The 5,547-nt window shown below is 39.1% G+C and overlaps 1 long non-coding RNA gene across 1 annotated transcript; it reads right to left on the minus strand.

The window, feature by feature from the left end:
- Window positions 1-503: 503 nt before the first annotated feature.
- On the minus strand, window positions 504-5,317 carry LOC136299363 (uncharacterized). Its single transcript, XR_010723529.1, has 3 exons — window positions 5,164-5,317; window positions 2,699-4,871; window positions 504-2,609 (listed from the first exon to the last, which is right to left on the minus strand). It is a non-coding gene; the product is annotated as an uncharacterized lncRNA (long non-coding RNA).
- Window positions 5,318-5,547: the final 230 nt, after the last annotated feature.

Raw genomic sequence — 5,547 nt, forward strand, 5'->3', positions numbered from 1 at the left:
TAGTGACACTTCGGTCTTACTGTGAAGTACACCTTGCACCAAATCTTCATCAAACAGTTTGACTGTTCTGAACTAATATTCTTGAGCCACAACTCACTTAAATTCACAGGAGCTTTTGCTACTGATTATGTGGCATTTGCATCTCATATTTCTTTAGGGTGAAAATATATTGGACTGCTTCCATGTCCAGCAGTCTCAAAAAGTATTTACAAATGGTGGCCTAAATACTGCAAGTGAGTTTTGATTTTTGTTTCAGTAAGAGTAGATTCTGTCAGGAAATATTCACTCAACCAGCAAAGTACAGCTGACTCCTAGGTAGAATTTTTCAGCTTTGAAACTGTATACCTACACTCACAGAAGCACTTATGGCAGGAAATTAATATAGCAAATTGTACCTGTCAGGATATGCAGGTGAAGAACATAGTTGCAAAACGAGATTTTTGCAAAGTTTAATTTTTTTTTTAAGTGTGGAAAAATCTTTCTCTTCCTAAACAAGTCACAAACTAATTTTATATCTCATACAAAACTTCTCATGATCACATCACCTTTGATTCATTGAAAAGCCAGAAGCTGAGGTGCCAATATCCCTGCTGTAATCTGTGTTTCACCAGACATTATTTAGCATAACAGTTCAAAAAATGGCTGTCTTTTTTTTTCCTGAGAGATTGCTATCTTCAGTCTCCAAAACCACAGTCTATAATTTAAAAAAAAAAAAAAATAAAAAAATAAAAGGTATCTTCTTCAACAACAATCTTTGCAAATAGGACTATGTAAGTAAGGTCATAAGTATACATAAATATTTCATGTATGTTCGTAAAGACACAGATACACACACACACATATATATGAAAATAGAAAAAAAAGTCTTAGTTTTATATCCCAATGAATTTTCACCCACTGAAAACAATAGAAATTATCAACAGACATAAAACTTTAGCCTGCGTAAATTAAATGGTTCTGCTGCATTAACTTCATAAAACCATAATCCTCTCCTCCATAAACTATTACATGCACTGCAACATATCTGATTTATGGGGTGTAGAATCGATGGGAAAAAATTAATGCTTGAAAAACATATTAGAGACATTATTGAACAGATTTTAATTGAGATTTGATTTCAATGCCCCTTATCCACATGATTAATGGGTCCTACCCCTTGACTCCAGCAGGCAGAAAAGAGAGTCTTTAATATGACAATTAAGTATCTGTCTTTAGGTTTTATGTAGCTCTCTCCTCAGATCACTTCATCAGTACAGTGTGGCTTTTGTGCAGATTAAATTGAGACTCAATTTTCTCTATTTTCCAGCACTTACTTATGTTTTATGACAAGCACTAAATCAATTTTATGCTATTATTGATTTTTTCTTAAATGGACACAAACCATTTCGCCTTTTGCCCTTCTTTTCTACTTTCTTTCTATTTCCTTTTTTCACTGTACGCTTGATATACAGCCAGCTGAAAAAATTTCAAACGTTTCCTGAGATTTCTACAGGAAACATGCCAATTCATTCATTTTTTACAACATCAGAATTGACAAAGTTAACCTGAAATTCTATCAAAACTTATGAACTTGTATATTCCTTTAATGTGTCAAAGTTTACAGGTTGGGCTTCTTCCCCTACCTTATCCTTCAAACAAACAAAAGAAATAAAAAGACAGTGTTCAAGGTTAGAGCCTCCTCTTTTTCAATTAAAAAACAAACCAAGACAAAACAAACCACAACAGACAATCTTTCTAAGAACTTCTCAAATATTTGAACTACAGCTTCAGCTATAATTTTTGAAACAGTCTGGAAATCTAATTAATACATCGATGTAGGGAGAACCTATTTCACGGCTTGCAGGGGAAAAGGGCATTATCTGCAAGGTGCAATAACTCCTCTGAGATGTGGCAACAGCTAGTGGTACACTACACAATTAAGAAGCTCTTGGTTCTTTTTAGGCTCTATCGTGTCTGACCTATAGCAAAAATTAACAACTGCCTTGGGCAATAAAAGTTGCACAATTTGTAATCAGATAGCTTACTGTTTTGGCAGAGAATTATACATTAGGAAGGATCAAAGAGAGAAAGAAGAAATGTAATTCAGCTAACAAAATCGGCTAGACTTCTGCCTTTCTGGCTATTTAGGGTCAGGGAGGAGATTATGAAGGATTTTTCTCTTTCTTTGTTTGAAGTCCATCATACCTGAGCTCATGTGATAAAACTGGTCTCTAAAACAAGTACAGTAGCTTCATTTTGCTGAAAAAATAATAAATCCTTTCACTGGGTTAAGTATTTACCTAATAACATTTTACTTGTAAACCCCCAAAATTTTAAAAAATGTGTTCATAGATATTTTTTACTTCTAAATAACACACCCTAATGAATTAAAAAATGATGGTACCTGAAGGATGTCTGTCATGGCAACTTTGCTCAGCTGATGCTTCCTTCAACTTGAGGGGAAATCTATGCTGCCATGAATGATGGATTTTGGGCAAAATGGCAATTCTTTAGTTCTTTCTAACTGTGATTCTATAGTCTGTGCCCACTTGTGTTTACAGTTAATGTATGTACATAACATATGCGTAAGGTGAATGGAGAGGTTTCCTTACGGACTTTCAATACCTTTCCTAGAAAAAAAAAAGGTGCCAAAAATTAGGGGAAAAAACCCACAAAGAAATAAAACCCAATCTTATTTTAAAAAAATCTTAAATCTCACCATATTAGAGATGCTGGGATGAAGTTTTCTATACGTAATGAAAATCAGATGATGAATCAGTAAGCAGGAGAAAGTTTGGAGCTATGCCATCATGCTGTATCTCTCTTAATTTACAGAATGTTATTCCCTTCATGCAAGAGACATGATTCAACTTCCATGATTAACAGACTTGAGGTTTCTTTCTTTATTTCTTGGCTTTCTCTTTGCATTGAGGTATGAAGAGCAATGTCACAAATCAACTTGCACACTGCCTTTCTACTTCATGTAAAAAGAAAGCTCTCCTTGCAAGTGCCAGATGCATGCGATGTTGAGAATTCTGCATTCCTGTAGCAAAGAGCAGAGGCGCCCTGAAGTCTCTGCTTCTAGCTGGAATTCAGAGTCACACTGCTCAGACGTCAGTGTTTCCTCAGCTGTAGACTAGTACAAAATGAAGATGCACCATTTCAATCCTTTGAAGAAACAGCTGGTTTGCATCGTAGACTAAAGGCTCCTTATTAATTTGCTCCACTTGGTTCTGCTTTGGTTTTGCCATTTTCTGTTTTTACTATCAATGCTGTTAATATTGACATTGTTACTACAATAATACTAATCATCACATCTTGTCATCATTTTATATCATATGAGAATCATATACACACTGCAAACCAAGAAAATCCTGTAGTATCTTGTAGTTTCCTTTCACGTACCCAAAAGCTGATGTGACTTAAGTTTCCTAAACCTTTCCTTATTTTACTAGCACATTTTTCTCCTGTGACTTCTTCTTTTCTCCATCAGTCCTATTTATCCATTGTTTCCCTTTTAGAATTGGCTTTGTAAAAAGTAAATTATACAGTTAAAACCTCTTTAACAACAGAAGCTGTTTTTCCAAATAGATACAAATAATTTGAGTATACTGTTTAAATGTTCCTAGTTGCTTGCTCTGGTTTCTCCAATCTATGTCATTTTTTATTAACCTTATTTAGTTATTTTCTGGCCTTGTGTTTTACATGCCTGTGGTATTTAGTCGCATAGGTAAGTACCAAAAAGAAACAGGGTACTATAATATAGTTTGTGGGTTACAGGATCTTCTCCCTTACACATCTGGTGAGATATTTTTGTCCAAGTGCCTTTTACTGCAGATGCAAAAGACAACTGAGACACGGTACTTGCCACGGTATGAAAGAGCAACTGAAAAGAAAAGAATTAAAATCAGGAAAGGCTCCTTCTTAGAATATATGAGTTTGGGACAATGTGACACCTATACAATTTCCAGGCTAAAAAAGCACAGGTGCTGCAGAATTCCACCTAAATGCTTTCAGAGTGATAATTCCACAATAAAATTCCTGTATATAATAAAGGGCAAAGTACCCCAATAGGCTGATCTGCTGAAAAAAAATCAACCTGCTTATGGAAACAAATGCTCTGTGTATGAAATGTTAGTGCAGATGAGTACATACTCAATGAAAACTATTTTTTCTTGTATGTAAGCGAATGGCATGGCGTCCTTCAAGTTGAACGTGATTTTCGGTTTAGCGCTGGAGACGACGGGTTTTGTTTGAAGGCTCCAGAGTCCGTAAGGCAGCCATTGAAGGGAGCCAGACAATACACGGGAGCCACGGAGCTCGCAGATGATCCCAGCGCGGCGTTATCGGTCGGAGCCTGCGGAGACCCGGAGACCTTTGTGTTTCGCGCCGGCAGCGGAGACTGTCAGCTTTCTGAAATGAGCTGCGGGCCTAATCTAGGATCGCACCCACTCAGATCAATAAACAGCAGCAGCAGCAGCAGCGCTGCGCACTGGCCCCGACCACAGGCGCACAGGGCCCTGGATTTTTTCTGCTCATCCCGGCCAGCAGCGCTGCGCCGGCACGGCCCACAGGAGGCCGCGGAGCTCCTCCTGTGTGCCCTCCAGCCTGGCTACCTGTTGGAAGCCATGGCCATGCCAGGCTGGCCGGGGAGCCGCACAGCAATTACAATTTCACCTTCACCGTGTGCACGCAACACGTCTGGGGTATCTGGGGCTGAGTACCGCCCGTGCCGGGGCTGTTGCCTGGCAACAGGCGACCCTGCAGGGTGGGGCGGGCGGCGTTGCCTCCTCTCCCTTCAAGGAGCCGGAGGGATGCGTTTGGAAACGGACTGTTATCCCTCCTGCCGTTAAATCTGCACGGGTATGCAAGGGAAGTCCCCTCAGAGGAGGCTGTGAAAAAATGAGAGGAAGGTTAAAAAAAAAAAAAAAAAAAAAAAAAAAAAAAAAAAAAAAAAACCACCAGAGAAAGGATTTAACGAGGTCCATAAAGTCCCCCAGGGGATACGGCACTGTGCCCGGGGTCCGGCACTCCTGTTCCCTTCGCCTCCCCGTCCCTCTGCAGCACCTACAGTAAAACACCTTAGCTCCGGGAGAGAGGAAGGAGGGGAAGGGACCACCTTCAGAGTGCAGCTGGAACTGGAAGCTGTCTGCCTCAGCCGTTAGAAATATGTGGAGAAATTACCTATCATTCCCTGTAGAGACATCCAGCAACCATCCCAACCCAGCTTTTCAGTTCGGTGATAATATGCTCCTATCAGTTTTAATAGCCCCATGCTGGATTCAGGAGGTATTATGGATTGTACAGCAAGCATATTGTCATTAAATTAAATTTTCAGAACATTCCCCAGCTCATCACAAATACCACAGAGAGTAATCATAATCGGTTCTCAACACATGTGTAATTGCCTTCAGCTGGCGTTTTTTACAGTTGACATTGTTCAGCAGTGATAAGGTGATTGGTGATTTGAATACACAGCTTGTTTCATAGCTGCCGTAATTGAAATATGGTATGTGTGAATGGAAGATTACATTAAGACCTAGGATAATCACCTGACATGAGAGTAAT

Source organism: Chamaea fasciata, unplaced genomic scaffold (assembly GCF_029207755.1).
Source record: "Chamaea fasciata isolate MVZ Bird 193981 ecotype frontalis unplaced genomic scaffold, bChaFas1.0.hap1 SCAF_1, whole genome shotgun sequence".
Classification (NCBI taxonomy): Eukaryota; Metazoa; Chordata; class Aves; order Passeriformes; family Sylviidae; genus Chamaea; species Chamaea fasciata.